Genomic DNA, 16,591 nt, shown 5'->3' on the forward strand with positions numbered 1-16,591 from the left:
AAGGTTTACCTGGAGAGCTGAGAAACCAAGGATGGGCAGTTGCCATTTTCTTTTCTTTTCTTCCCCTAACTTTACTGAGGTATAACTGACAAATACAGTTGTGTGTACATTAACGTTTCTTAATGTTCTTTAGGAATATCTTTGTTTCAGCTTTGCTGCTAGCCAACAATAATGACAGCAAATACCTTTATATCATTTACCTCTTTGGCATTGGTTCTACTTGTCACACACACATTTATATAATACACATATATACATGCGTATGATTTATATATACACACATACATATGATTTATATATAATTATTTTTATAGAAGAGCTAAGTGAGGCACAGAGAGGTTAAGTAACCTGCCCACAAGTCACACAGACAGTGAGCAGTGGAACCAGGCTTCAACCACAAGGGGCTATGCAACTTGAACTTTTATCAAATTCACTGACCTCATTGACAGTTCTGGTGTCAAAAATAATGCTCAATGAATGGGCATAAAGTTTCTATTCTGCAGAATGAATACGTTCCAGAGATCTGCTGTATAACTTTGCACTGATAGTTTATAATAGAGTATGATACACTTAACTTTTGTTAAGAGGGATCATTTTCTTATCCCAATAAAGTGACTTTTTTTTTTTTAAGAAAAGAGGGGCGCCTGGATGGCTTAGTGGGTTAAAGCCTCTGCCTTCAGCTCAGGTCATGCTCCCAGGGTTCTGGGATCGAGCCCTGCATCAGGCTCTCTGCTCAGTGGGGATCCTGCTTCCCCCTTCTCTCTGCCTGACTCTCTGCCTACTTGTGATCTCTCTCTGTCAAGTAAATTTAAAAAATCTTTAAAAAATAAAAAATTTTTTTTTAAATTTAAAGAAGAAAATAAACAATGTCCCAAATTGGTGTTTCATAATCCTGAGAAAACTCACCTCTACTTAACATGTCAATTATTCCATAGTTTGAAAATTGAGAATTGAAAATATGATGTTTTGTTCTATTTATTTCAAAGTAAAAAGTAAAAGATAAAACGGGGTCTTTGTTTATTTTTTTTTTTAAAGAGGTGAAGTTAGAACACTGGTCAGGCAAATTCTCTGGGCATGGTAGACATGGAATCAATTTAGTAATGATCCTGTCATCTGTACAATGGGGCCATGATATTTCTCAAAGTCAGGGTGAAGTTCACATCCAAAAGGTCAACACAGGAAGATAAGCTGGTTCTCATGAAATTGAGGTGAATCAAAGTAATTCCCAGGTAGTGTGTAAATATTAATGATAGAAGAGATTTTTTTCTTTCCTTCTTTTTTTTTTTTTTTTTTGGAGTTGGCTTTCCTTCAGGAATCAGTATTCCCCAATTTGGCTATAGGGGACAGTCACTCCAATATCTTACTCGATTTTGGGCCTTTGGTTACATCTTAGGTAAGGTGTTATAATTTTCGGTTTTACCATCAAATAAGAAAGCTCAGTTTTATGCTGTTTTCAAAATGATATTATAAAAACACATTTACATTCTTCCAGTGTTTCAGAAAATAGGCAGAAGTACATGTTAAGCTTGAAACTGCTTGGTCATCTGGTTTGTAGATGGCTAAGGAATGAAAGAAAAAAAAAAAATAAGTTCATCTTGGTCACTCTAATTGACCCCGACAGCAGACACCAGTGTGCCAACAGCTCCAAAGAATTCTTGTGGAAGAACGACTTCTGCTGTCCGAGGTTTTCCTGATTTGTTTTGTTTGCTCATTTGATGTATAATCTTGTGGTTTCTGGCCCCCTTTCGCCATCTAAAGCAGAAAAACATACTGGATTCTTAGGTCATTTTAATTGAAACTTGCTCTTCAAGTTCTATTTCAACAAATTAAAGGACTTGACTAGAATTTTTTGTTTTTTCTTTTAAATGTGAATAGTTTGCTGTTCCTCAAACCCTACCACAGGGTCAACAGACAAATGCAAACTGTCTCTTTGGATGTGGTCACAGTTGACAGTTCAAAAGAACGAAATCAAAACACTTTAAGGCCTGAAATAAAAACTCATCCTTGGAAGAAGAGCTCATATTTCAAAGATGATATTAAAATGATAGTAATTTTTAATATCTCCTTTTAGCATAAATTTTTCCTGATTAAACGCTACCCACAAGGCTATATTGTCTTCATCATCCTTTAGTGAGATCTCTGGAACCCTTGTGTGGTGAATGATGAGGAAACCTTCTAGGGGACTGCTTTCATTTTAGCTTCCTTTTTTATTTTTGATGATGGAATTAGATGAAGATATTCTGAAATGAACCAAATTTGACTATTTATGTGCTGAATTTTATTTTGTAATACTATTACAACTTGAAATGAGTGATTCCTCTTGTGGCCTCTTAGGTGTTCTGTCTTCATGCATTTTTTTTTTTTAAGAATTTGTTTATTTATTTGACAGAGAGAGATCACATGTAGGCAGAGAGGCAGGCAGAGAGAGAGGAGGAAGCAGACTCCCCGCTGAGCAGAGAGTCTGATGCAGGACTCGATCCCAGGACCCTGCGATCATGACCTGAGCCAAAGGCAGTGGCTTAACCCACTGAGCCACCCAGGCGCCCCTGTCTTCATGCATTATTAAATGAAAGACGCAAGCACTGTTATTAATACAAATTAATAGAAAAATACTTCTAATCCAATCCACCTTCTAGGAACTGGATGAAGTGCTTTTGCCTTTTGTCTTTACAACATCTTCACCACCTTTCAAGATAGGTTCTCTTACATTATTATTACCTTTATGCAGATCAGGTCACCTGGGCTTCCAGAAGGTCATTATCTTGTTCAGTGTCCTATGACTAGTTCAGGGTTTCTTCACAACAGTGTAATCGACAATTTGACCTAAGGAGCTCAGTGTTGTGGGGTGCGATGCTGCTTCCTGCAGGAGACTGAGCAGGGTCCTCGGACCCTACCCACCGAACAGTGCTCCCAGTCATCATGACTGTTGGAAATGTCTCCAACATTGCCAGATATCCTCTATGGGACGGGAGCAAAATGGCCTGGTTATGTGGCACAGCTTGGGAGTGTCTTGGGTTAATCCCCTTCTCTTCGCTCTCTGTTGTACTGCTTCTCTCTGTTCATAAAGCGCATAGCTTCAGCTCCCCTCCCCTTTCTTTTTTTATGAACTTGGAGTTGTGGCCCTTAATAAGTGTTTACTATGTCTCCTTGTTCATCTCAATGATGGGTTAAGTGCCGTGATAAACACCTTCCTTTCCTTTTTGTGGGTGTAGCTGGTGAAAAAAGGGGTAGGGGTCTACAGTCCCGAGGAGCCGCACACGCAAGGCAGCACGCAGGAAGAAGCATACAGTGAGCATTTTTTAAATTGTTCGTCTCACTCGCTTTGCTTGGTATGTGCTTGGGTGATGTAGTAGTCATGCGTTCACAGAGTAGACGTCTAATCACGGTTTCTTATGAATTGCTGGGTGGCCCTGAGCAAGTCCCTGCATCATCCGTGTGGTGTGTCCTCTTTGTTGTTTTGACAAAATGAGAACCATCCTCTGTCAAAATGCCTCTTACCGTTGACTTCGGAGAGCGGTGCAATGTTAGCTGCAAAACACTTTGAAAAGAATTCTGAGGCATCCAATTAATTGAAAACTAAATGTAATTTTTGAAAGACAAATCATTATACAGTGGAATTGATTTTCAAGATGAAATGGTCCAATTGTCCGCCATTGATATATAAAGTTGAAGAAAGCCGGGAGGTAGCGACTCAAGGCTCTGCTAAACTATCCTCAGCTATCCTATTCTTCTAGATTCAGTTTTCTCAGGATTAGACACTTTTTCAGACTTTATAGTCACTGAGGATTTGGACAAATATCATTTTGAAAAAAAAATGCAATGAAAGGACACATCAGTGGTGTCTTGATATTGGTATCATCTGTTCATTTCACAGAAGCTGAGCACATATCTTGCCCTCTTCCCGTGTAAGTGTGTTTGAAATGCATTGTCCTGTGGGAATTCCTTCTCCACAGAAAGTCTGCTGTGAAGAAGAATCTGAACTCTGAGATTCTGAAGATGCACAGGCAGAGGAAGGACCACAGCCCTGCCTGTTGCTTTGTGGGTTAGGGAGCGGGTTCTTATTAGCACTTGAAAGGTAACTTAGGTAAATGCTTCGGTGATCAGAAATCCCATCACCTTCAGCCTGCACAACAGCCATCAAAATGTTCTTGCCAATTAGCATATAAAATAGCTGAGAATAAAACAAATCTTTATATGCCTAGGTTAGTAAGCAACTGAATGGTTCTTCTTAATTGCTTTTGATTTATTGAGTGGCAGGTGTACATGAGTACCTAATTTATAAATGAGATTCAGTTTTGTCTACTTAATATATAGCATTTTTATTGCTTAATAAATATTTCTTGAGCTAAGCCTTGACTCTTATGGATGTGAGAAATAAAGGGACATTGTGTTTACGGAGAATGCTATATAAATTTAATATACATTTATCTTGTTGTTTTAAGCACATATAACCGTCAAGAAAGGAATGACTCACTCCACTAAATTGAAATAACAAAGTTAATTACAAATTGATTTTTTTAAGTGTCAAATTAAATATTTGTCTACATAGTAGTTGATTTTACCCTGCCTGAAATGGGTCATTAAAATAGATAGGGACAGGAAGAAAACAAAAATCTTTTATAAGTTTCTTTTTTTAGGAGAAAACACGTGATAAGATAAAGATGGCTTTCTTATTTCTTAAAGTTAATCAATATACCCTGTGACAAGGGAAGAGAAAGGGAAGGAAATGACTCTAGAGAAGGAAGGAGACAGCCCCTCCTTTCCTCTGTCTTTTACATCATCCCAGGGGTCACATGACCGCATTCTCTCCCCATCTGATAGCAGTTAGACTGCCAATTGTGGGACACACGGTATCTGGTGACCTCCACCCTTCTTCCTTCTTTAACAGGTCAGAAGAGTTGGCACACGCTTTCCCACTTGGTGATAAAAGTGCATCAACTCAGAATAAATGGGGTCTGGTATGTGTGAAGAAGTATTGGCATAACTTGCTCCGTCAAAAACTAACCACGTGAATTCTGCACCTGTTCCTGCAGGATGCCATACAGAGCGCCCTGGGGGATCTAGAAGTGGAGGATATGCTGCTTCGCCAGTTCCACGAGCTCAGGCCTTCTCTGCAGCCAATCCATAATATTTTAAAATTACATAAATATTTTGCACAATATTTTCAAATCCGTGGATGGGAAATACACAAAATATGTCTTCTTCTACTGTATATACTATATGTCAATTCACATCTGGATATGGGTAACATTTTCTTTTCCTGTACAGTTGCCACTGGCTTATAGTAGGATTTATTAAGAACGTTGATTTTCAGAAGAAAGGAGGAAAAGGTGATTTTGGTTAGATGTCTATATAAAATATCTAGATTGAGTTTCCATTTATTTGAGCCTAGCTTTCAAATGGTTAACTAGTGAGTTTTTAGACTTTTCTCGAAACTTCTAAGGGTTTTGTTTTGTGATGCCTGCGTGGCTCTATTCTGTATTGATTTTGAAATTCCATGAAGATAACAGCTGTGTCTTCTTCATGATATTCAAACTCTGTGTTTGCGCCTCATCTCCTGGCTGCATGGCCAATCGGCTAATTTAAGGTTTACCAAAACTTTCATATGATTTTTTTGATACAATTGGAACCCTATTGATTTGATAAGATTGAAACATGTTGAGCCAAAAACAGTAGGTGCCATCAGAATTTTAAATAGGTCATGTACTTTCTGGGGATTGGAAATATTGAAGGAATATTATTGAATATTTATAAGTCTACTTGGAAACTAATAATGTTTTATAGTTTTGGGACTTTTTATACCATTCCCCACCTTTAATTATTCTTTTGATTATTTTGCATTATTTACATGGCTCTTAGTTACCTTTTTAAATTTTTTTTTTTTCCTCCTGGAACTGAGATAACTTTATACCTGGCTCTAAGCATTAAAGGTACTCAGTCTCTGATTTTTAAAAATTATATTTTATATAACATCCATATTCACCTTATATCCTAGGGATCTCATCATTTCTCTGCTTATTTAGAATATGAAGATCACAAGTATCTCTTTTTTTTTCCCCCAATTTATTTATTTTCAGAAAAACAGTATTCATTATTTTTTCACCACACCCAGTGCTCCATGCAAGCTGTGCCCTCTATAATACCCACCACCTGGTACCCCAACCTCCCACCCCCCCCTGCCACTTCAAACCCCTCAGACTGTTTTTCAGAGTCCATAGTCTCTCATGGTTCACCTCCCCTTCCAATTTACCCAAATTCCCTACTCCTCTCTAACGCCCCTTGTCCTCCATGCTATTGGTTATGCTCCACAAATGAGTGAAACCATATGATAATTGACTCTCTCTGCTTGACTGATTTCACTCAGCATAATCTCTTCCAGTCCCGTCCATGTTGCTACAAAAGTTGGATACAAGTATCTCTTAATAATTGTTTCCAAATTTATCTAAAAACAGTGTTAGTCAAAATGGAGTATATAATATTTGAAAATTATTTAAATTCTATGAAGCAAACAAGTGATTAAAGTTTTAACTGATAGTAAGTGAATGATCATAATTATTTTTTACCTGAAACAATGAGCTGAAATTTATATTTTGAACAGTAATGTGATTTTAAGTCTGCTCAAATTGTGGTCTTCTGAGAACTGACTCTAGACCCAAGTCCCTCAATCTACTTTGTCAAGAAGATTCATATTGCAGTTGATAGACTCAGGTAATCCAACAGCCCCATGAAACACAGACAAAGTTCTGTCATCATGTAACCAAGATGAGCCTCTTTCTATGGTTGAGAATGTGAAATGTGGTGGGGGCGGGAGGGGGGAGGAGACACATAAGGCTGAATGTCCTTCAGCTCCACTGTCTGGTACCTGTTAGCGTGGCTTCCTTCCATTAGATCTCCAAAAATAAGGATATTTATTTATTAGTCTTTTAAAAATTTTATTTATTTATTTTTTTTATTAGAGAGAGAAAGAGAAAACACAAGTAGGGGGAGGGCCAGAGGAAGAAACACTGTCCACTGGGCAGGGAACTCAAGGTGAGGCTCTATCCCAGGCCCTGAGATCATGACCTGAGCTGAAGGCATATGCTCAACCGCCTGAGCTACCCAGGTGCCCCAAGTCTAAAATAAAAATTAATCTTGATTAGGAAGGTAAAGAACCTTTGATTGGGATGAAGTTGGCAAAGAACCTTTGATTGGGATGATGTTGGCTTCCAATTTAGAATAAGAAAAAGCCCAGGAAAAGTATCTGCAGAAAGGAGAGGCCAGTTGGAACTATCCATCTGACCCACAGGGACAGCAAAGAAATAATAAGAGAAGAAATTCCACAGACACACCCTAAGCCTGTCAACAGGCAGAGTCTTGACCCTAAGGAAAGTTGCAAGTCTGTGAAAGGAAGTGACCCATTAGCAGGGAATTAAAAACGCAATTCCAGGATGAGAGACTGCAGGTCTTGGCTAGGATCTTGCTCAGGTCCCACCTGTATTTTAAGTTTGCTTCAGGGGAGGGACTAGGCCATGATTACTAAACAGTGGGGATTTGTCTTGTATGTGGAATGTATGTGCATGTGTGTCTTTTGAGTATGATGTTTGCCTGAGTAGAGCTTTTTTGAACTGCTTCCCCTGGGATCCCTGTGCCCAGTTCCCTCCCACCTACGAGTCTCAGCTCAGATGTCCTGTTGAAAATGTACGTGCTTCAGGGTATCTGGGTGGCTCAGTTGGTTAAGTGTCCAACTCTGACTCTTGGTTTTGGCTCAGGTCCTGATCACAGGGTCCTGGGATGGAGCCCCATGTTGAGCTCCGCAGTCAGTGGTTAGTCGGCTTAAGGATCCTCCCTCCCCCTCTCCCTCTGCATCACCAACCCCTCTCCTTCCTCCTCCCTCTCTCCCTCTGCATTGCCACCCCCTCCCACCCAACTTCACACCCAGCTCTCATGCACACACTCTCTCCCAAATAAAAAATGAATCTTAAAATAAAATGCACCCACTCAGCCCTTCATCACACACCCTAAATCCCTCTTACTGTGGTATTTGCTCAAAAAGAAATAGGGAATTTGCTCCCTGTACTCTGAAAGAAGTTCAGCCTTTACAGTTGCCCCAGACTCTGTCATTTCCATTTGAGGAACATACACAAGGCTTTTATATTTTGGTACTTTTGATTCAAAGCTCCTGTCTTATTTTATATAGTCCTGAAAAAAAAAACTGTTTTGTTTTGTTTTAATAGTTCCATACACACCCACACTAAGTTAGTAGGAGATGTGTGTGATATGTCAGAATGACCCTGGGTTTTGGAAGTTGCATAATCCTAGATTCAAGAGCTGATGGCTGATGGTTATAATCTGTGTGAATTTGAGCACATTATTTCATTTGTTTTAAATTTAGTGTTGTTGTTTTTTTTTTTTTTTTTTTAAATCTCAAAATTGGGTTAGTCATAATGTCCTACAAGTGATTTGTGAGTATTAGTGGTGAGATGTAAAAAAGTGACTGAGAAGGTGCACTTGTCATTAAGAACATGCTTAGTAGCTGGCAGGCACACATTTTGAGTATGTGTGTGTGTGTGTGTGTGTGTATGCTTATTTATTTTATGTTTGTATATATGCACATAGCTATGAGAAATCATGGATTTCAAAGATACATACAGAAGAAAGAACCCTTTGAAGTCTATATGAAAAGAGCTTAGGAATTAATGTCCCTCTTTTATCCAAGGTATAAGTGCCTCCCATGTTCAAAGAGCATCAATAGGATTAATATTCAGAATTTTCTTTGAAGTCCTAATACAGAAGGGCCTGGAAATGAAACCCATAGCTATTTCTATAGGGGGATCACTTCTTAATATCAAGTAACAGGCCCAGCGGGAAAACTAGGCCATTTCTGCTTTGCTGTTTTTTCCTGTCTTTACATATACATTCTCTCGGTGCTGTGAAGAGGGTTGAGCAAGGTTCAGTTGACTCGTGAGAGGTGAGTGTGTTCCTTGCTTGGTCTGGTGCTTACAGTAAACTTCCACATATACCCTAAGGGCAGGCTTGGGGGGGGGTCTTTGAGAATTCTGCATTTGGGATTGGGCTCATTTTCAGACAGGCTGTAGGCCTTCGTCTCTCTGAAAACTGAAATTACAGTTCATTTTTTGACTCTTCAGGAAGGACCTTTTAAAATATTAGCATCCAACAAGCAAACTGTCTCTCCCTGTACAGGTCAGGAAGACAGTGTCTCCCCCAGAGGCCAGGAACTGGCTTCCCTGAAGTCCTGTAGGGGTTTTCACTTGCTATCCACTTTTCCAGATCTGGAGTATGATGGAGAACCTGTCTGCACAGATCGAGGTGGGGGTAGGGTCACTTAAAGAGTCATTAGCCCTCGACTTCACAAGTAAGTTACGATGAATCCAGCATTTCTATAAATATTAAAATAGTTGGACACACCCTTTTCATGTAGTTTGTTTTTGTTTTCTCTTTTTGTGATTTTCTAGCATATTTGCTGTTTGTCACCCCTCTGCCTTGTAGAGTCAGAGACCAAAGGAGATTAGACACAAACACAAGACACCTTTTTTTTTTTCTTTTTTTAAGTAATTTCTTCTTCCTTTCTCTTTCCTTTTCTTAATGTGGAAAAAGGATTTCAATGTGAAAATTTTTTTTTAGGTTTTTTTTTTTCTAATGCAGAAATAAATAAAAGAATTTTAGACTTAAAAACCCTGAAGTAGCTGAATGCATCATCGTTTGAAAGATTTTTTAATTTTTTTAATTTTTTTTTTTTTAGCATTTTCAGTATTTAAACCCTTTCTGCCTATCACCATGGTACCTGGGAGAATTTGGATATTTCGTATGCGAGCAGTTACCATGCAACTGTACAGATCAGAACACGCTAGCAGTGCCTTGCTTGTTATGTGATATGTTGACTTTCAATTGATTTTAAGCACACTCTAAATGGTAATGAGAATGCGGAGATGGGAGATAGCATATGGCTTTAACGATTTGATTCTCAGAAACCAAGAAAACATTTAAAAATGATAGAGTTTCTTGATAGCGAAGTCAAGGTGAAATCTGAGTGTTTGAATGACAGAAACTGTGTCTTCCCTCTGTATTTTTTTCAGCTGTGCCTTGATTATATGTTATTGTGTTAATATGAAAAAATAAAGAGAAAACCAGAATTTGCTATCGAAGTTTGAATCAAATTAAATATGACATAAGGCTTTGCTCAAAAGGTATGACTCCTTTGGTGCTTTGAACTCAAATCATCCTTTCAAGCAAAATTTAATATGAAAAGTCAATTAAAATATAATAAGGAAAAATGTAGTTCAAGGAGCTGGAAAATGAGAGAAAATGTGTTCATGCTGTGAAAGAAAGATGAAGAGAAATATTAGCTATTTAGGCATGAACTACATTTATGTATATAGTACGCGGTGCATAGTCTCTTATTAACTGAGAGAAGTATGTGAGTAAATGAGATGAGCCACTTCGAGATACTTGCTCTCTTCATGAGGAAAAACATCATGGCGGTTTTTCGCCATTTCATTACCAAGTTTGTTTCATTTGTTCTACTAGATTTTACTGACTGCCGTTCCCAGCTAAATAACGAAAATCTGTGGAGTTACTTTTTCTTAAATTGTTCTATTTTCATAGTTTAAACTTAATACTGGAAATAAAGTGCAGTTGGTTTTCAAGAGATTTCAGAGCTGAAACAACTCGTGAGAAGTCCCGTCTGTTCACAGATCGAGGGAGGCGCTACACTTCTGTACAGCTCACTCACTTCCACTTCTGCAGAAATCTAAAGATATCAGCGAATTATACATCAGATGTGTGGCTTAAAATTATATACTGATAGGATGTTGCAGCTCAGTGGGATCGCAGAGAGGATATGCTCTGGTGGCATTTTTTACACCAACAAAATTGGTTTATTTACAGTCATAAATATAATTTCTGCAGTTGGGGAAGAAGCTTTCGATCGCCTCTGTTGTAGACTCGCATTGGTAACTCTATACTTGTTACTGTTCCGCTGTAGTTGTCTCCTTCGAAACTCTTTTACTCTAGTTAGTTCATGTAAAACCGCTTACATCCAATGATGAAAGTAATGATTATCATTTATTGTGCACTCAGTCCATTCAGGCCATTTACTAAGTAAAGATTTTGTATAGATCTCCTCGTTTAATCTTTATACCCACCTTCTGAGGAATTTTTGGATTAGAGGAATTAAAGGATTTGCTGAATGTTTGCCCACTGCTCATTAATGACAGAGAGGGTGTCTGGACATCCAAGTCTGTCTGACTCTATTTATCCATCCTTGAATTAAACATTTTTTTTAATTGAGTTAAGCCATTCTACTGGAATTATAAACGTCCTTAGATTTTCAAATGATTGAAAATTTAGATTGCAGAGTGTAAGCCGTACTTATCAGAACCCAGGTTCTAGACGCAGATTCAGGAAATCAAGTCTTGTCTGTTATCCTCATGGACACATCATATTGAGTCTATGTATTGTGGGGTTTGGCTTCTGATGGCAACATTCAGATGCTCTGAGAAATTTCTTTAAATCTCAAAGCTAATTCTCAGTTGGACCCGACAGGTGGCACTCCACTCCTGGGACTCATGGGATTTTCAAGCTGAAAGAGACTTAAGGTGTTGTAAAAATCTTCTTCCTATTATGGTTTTAATACTCAAGAAGAGAAATTAAATGACTTCCCTCAAGGCTATGCATCTAGTTAGTGACAACACTACGACAAAGACCCAAGTCTCTGGAATCCATGGATTTACCTCTTCCTACTATTCAGAAAGCCTTCCTTTAAAAAATATTGTTGAGTAATAGATCATACACATTAATTAATCATATACAACATATGTATACAACTATGCACTAGGATGAACAGGAAAAGTGGGTTTCTGTTTGTTTATTTTAAATTCAGATGGCAATGCAAACAGCTTTTGACCCCATGAAATACTCTTGACTCAGTAGGCTAAAATTATTTTCCAGTGTCAGAGATGGCCATGTTCCAGCTGCTTCATCCGTAGACCATGCTCAAGAATAGTGTTAATAGCCACCATCAAGCTGGTGGCAACTGTAGATAAACCATATTGCTATTGCTAATTTTTAAAGTAACTCTGTAAGGTAGATATCATTATCCCTAGTTATGGGGTGAAAACCATGACTCAGTTTAGATAAATGATTTTTACAATGTCATATAGCTACTTATCAGAATATTCAGGAGTTGAACACTGGTTTCTCTGACTATAAAGCTTACATGTTTCCCTTTGTACTACGTTGGCCTAACAAAATTAAAGTTAATTAATGTTTAAGAATTATAAAGTACGTCTAACAATGCCATTTACAACAAAATTAATTCCTGCTTCTTTTTTTTTTAATCCTTGCTTCTTAAATTGCACCTTAGACATTCAGTTTAATCATTCATTCATCTATCTTTTCTCTGCCTTATCAGTGAGTTAACAAAAGCCTATATATTTTACAAGTGAGGAAATCAGGTCATGGTAAGATTAAGTAACTTCCCCAAGGTCACACAGCCAGAAAGTGGCAAATCTGGGATTTCAACCCAAGACCCAAATAAAAAAGATAGGCTGCATCCAGCTCTGAAAAAGTTTAAATGACTATAACCGTCGCAAACAGTAGAAGTAAAATTTTGAGTGAGGTAATACTAGGATATGCTCAAGATATTCATATGAGTGGAGAGTGGCTAGAGAGGGGAGACAAGGGCAGGGAGATAGGAGACAAGTGCAGTTTAGGTCTTTATGGGGGTAGCAGCCAATATATGAAGAGGGAATTATGAAGGAAGAATTGATCTCACGTGGGTGGTAAGTTAGGAGGAAGTAGAAAGAGTGGGTGCCATTACTATGGGTAACTAAGAGGATGTTGATGTCATTGGTTGAAACAGGGAAGTCAGAAGAGCTTGAGAGATTGAAGTTCCAGATGGATGTATGGCTGCTAGTGTCTGTGGGTTTGGAAATCGGTTCAGATGTATCACTATTGGAACTGGGCTGAAGATTGGAACCCAGCTTTATACATTTAATCAAATATTGAAGAGAAGGTCCATGAGGGTAGAACTATAAGGACTGTCCACGTTGAGGGGTTGGGAGGAAACAGATGTGGTCAGAAACGTAAAAAGAAGACTCACAGGATATCCGAGAAACTGACGGAAGGGAGAGTTTAGGGAAAGGAAATGTGGTCAGGCACAGCATTGCTTGTGGAGAATCAAGGTGAAGGAAGACAGACCATTAGATTTTATATTTGGAAATCATAATGTGGACTTTTTAAAAGAAGTTTTTGTTTTTTATTTTTAATAGATTTTCTTATTTATTTGACAGAAAGAGAGAGAGATCACAAGTAGGCAGACAGGCAGGCAGAGAGAGAGGGGGAAGCAGGATCCCCGCTGAGCAGAGAGCCCGATGCAGGGCTCCATCCCAGGACCCTGAGATCATGGCCTGAGCAGAAGGCAGAGGCTTAAGCCACTGAGTCACCCAGGTGCCCCCCAAATGTGAACTTTTTAGAGAGAGTTTCAAATAGTGTAAGCCGGATGTTGGTAACCAGAGGGTAAGACATAGAGATAATACAATTTACATAAATGCAAAGAGAAAGGCAAAGTGGGAGCTTGTATTGGGACAGAGGTTTTGGAATAACGAAGACCTGATCAACTTTGTCATCAAGGAAGATCTAGCTGGAGGTCAAGCCTTTGTCTTACCATTAAGCTGCCTGGTGCCTTATCCATTCCCAGTGCTCAGGAGACGTTTGTTAATTGAGTGCTGTCGCTTAGACTTTTACAGATTTAGAAAGATGGGTATTACTCTCATTTTAGTTATTAAAAACAGCATGGAGTCATATAAACAAAGGGAAGCCATGTCCTCAGGCAGGCAGAAAGGAGGGGAGGAGGTTGGAAGGAGAGCAGCAGGCTAAGTTCAGAAAGAAGCTTCACTCATGGCCAAGCAGAGGCTGCCGCTGAGGAAGGCACTGAAGAGAGAGAGGGACAGAGGCTGATTGCTGAAGGGACACACGGTGAGATTTAAAGGAAGCGAAACGTGAAAGAGACCACCTGACAGAATGTCGCCCAGGACCGTCTGCAGACTAACGGTGCCAAAACCATCAGGGCCAGGTTGAACTCTCCCTGGGCTGTAGACCATTGTTGAGCCATTTTGTCAGCATTGCTTACAAGCCCCTTTGAACTTTGAATGACACAGCGTGATCCTAATAAAGAGGTCCTGGAGCATAGCCAGGCTGCCAAGACTAAAATTATGCCCAACATCACCAATTCCCTAGAGAGACTACAGGCCTCTAGATAATGGAAGACCGCAGGCTTCCCCAGCAGCTGCGTAATGGCCGCAGTGGATGGACGGCCTGGGAGAAAAGCTCTAAAGATCTTTCCATCCCAGAGGAAAGAGCTTAACCTTGGCATGAGAACTTAGGTTTAAACTTAGGTTTAAATCCCAGCCCCTCTACCCACGACCTAGATAAGGTTGAAATCCCTGGAACTTCCTGAGCCTCAGTTTTGCCCTTTATAAAATGGCCCAACTGTAAGCCTTGTCTTCTAGAAATGGGAAGATCAAAGGAGATGTATGGAGGGGAGTGCATGAAAAATTGCAAGATCGATGCAAATATTATCTCTTTCGTAAGTGTCATGATTGTTGGTAAAGCCCGGAGATATGAATGGCTAAGAACAGTACTAGCAGGAGGATTACCCCGTATCTCAGAAATGTACTTGTCCTTAAGTCCACCATGGAATGTTCTGAATGTGAGGCTGTACGAATGGTTGTTACTGGAAGTCAAGTGGAAGACGTTAGTGTCTATGTCAAATTGTGCTTCTTGGTTTATATGGATGAAAGGCTCTTTTCACAATAGAGATGTGAATTTTTTAACCGTATTCTAAAATTTATCAGGAAATACTTGTTTCTAGGGGCACCTGCGTGATGCAGTTGGGTAAGTGTCTGACTCTTGATTTCTGCTCAGGTCATGATCTCAGGGTTGTGAGATTGAGTCCCACATCAGGCTCTGCGCTTAGCATGGGATTTGCCTGAGATGCTCTCTCCCTCCCCATCTGCCCCTCCTGCTTATGCTCTCTCTCTAAAAATAAATAAATCTTTAAAAATAAATAAATACATAAATAAGTAAATAAATTTATTATTTATTTCTAGGAAAGGGCAGAGAAGTGTATTTTATGGGTATAAATATATTTGCACATATATACACATACATACTCTGTAAATGCATATAAAATTCTACATGTTTGTTACATGAAAAAAAAAATATATATATATATACTTACCTGGTTTTCTTTGCTCTAGCCTACAAAGCTGTTTTCTAAAATGATGATACATTTATTCCAGTTTCTCAAAGTAACCATCTTGCTATAACAACCTTGGAATAGTCCCTGTGCTCAGATTTGGAGTTACTGCTGCAGAATCATTCCTGGTATGCTTCTGGCTCCTCTCCCAGGCCAGCTCCTCTAGTGGAAGGCTAGATGGCACTTCCGATTTCATTAAAGCACCCTGTAGCTCAGAGAACAAATTGGAGAAATCAGGATTGATTACATTCTGTGCTCTCTTTGTCTTCATCAGGATTTGTTCAAAGCCAAGTTAGAGTTTTCAAAGTGAGAGTAGCTTAAGGGGGCTCTACATTCAGTGCAGAAGACTGTGATTTCGTAAAAGCTGCAATCATTATGGAAAGTAAAATGGAAAGGATGAGCGTAATTTTGCTCTAAGAGCCATACCTTCACATCAATGACTTCATTTGCCCTGTAGTGGAATGGATCTTTCAACTTATTTATTAGGAAATGAGTTTCTACAATGTCATAAATGGATGGCATATCCTTTGATGTATGAGAATTCTGTGTGGAGATCCTTCATTCCTGTTGAAAATGAAACTAATAACCATTTGGAAGATATATATGCCATAACCCAAGATAAATGATCATCTCCGCTCTTTGGTTTATTTTGAGGGGATCTTGAGGTGATTTTCTTCTTTACAACTAGATGGGGAGTTGAAAATAAAGCCAGTCTCAAAGGCCACTTCCCTTCCAAGGCCTTCAGCTATTTGGAAATATCCCTCTTTCTTACCAGCCTGGATATAATTTTGTTGATGCCCCCTTTTTATGGCCTTTATGACCTTCTGCCTTCATTTATTCATTTATCCATCTTCTTTGCCTTCTTCTCTCTTAAGTAACGTGCAGGCAAGGACTTGAACTGATTTATTTCTGAATTCCCCGAAGGCACTTAGTACAGAGCCCTCCACTTAGCTTTCGCTCACTTGGTAGCTGCTGCAGCCGTTCCATTGAGGCAAACCCCAGAGAACAGTAGATAGAGGCCTCTTTGCTTGAGTCTGTAGGAAGGATGAAAGTTGAGGTTCTGGGCATCGATTATTAAACGGGGAAGGGGGGGGCTTGTGTCATAATGCTTTCTAGAATAATGGCATTGACTGAATAACTGATAAACTCAAAACCAGCATATAAAGAATGACTCTGTCTTATTGTTCATTGATAAGTAAATCCTTCTGCTTGAGGAGATGATACGTCCAGATAAATGACTTCTGATTGTAGATGAAGGGTTTCACTCCTTATTTTTCCTTTTCTTGTCTTTTTGTCAGATCTTGGCAGGTAATTGAGAACCAGGATTAGAATGGT

General features: G+C 39.0%; 1 protein-coding gene across 2 annotated transcripts in view; it reads left to right on the forward strand.

Annotated features, from left to right (window-relative positions):
* FLRT2 (fibronectin leucine rich transmembrane protein 2) overlaps positions 1–16,591 on the forward strand; it is a 100,254-nt gene that overhangs the window by 54,959 nt on the left and 28,704 nt on the right. The gene's annotated exons all lie outside the window — the stretch shown is intronic.

This window comes from Neovison vison, chromosome 13, assembly GCF_020171115.1.
Source record: "Neovison vison isolate M4711 chromosome 13, ASM_NN_V1, whole genome shotgun sequence".
NCBI lineage: Eukaryota > Metazoa > Chordata > Mammalia > Carnivora > Mustelidae > Neogale > Neogale vison.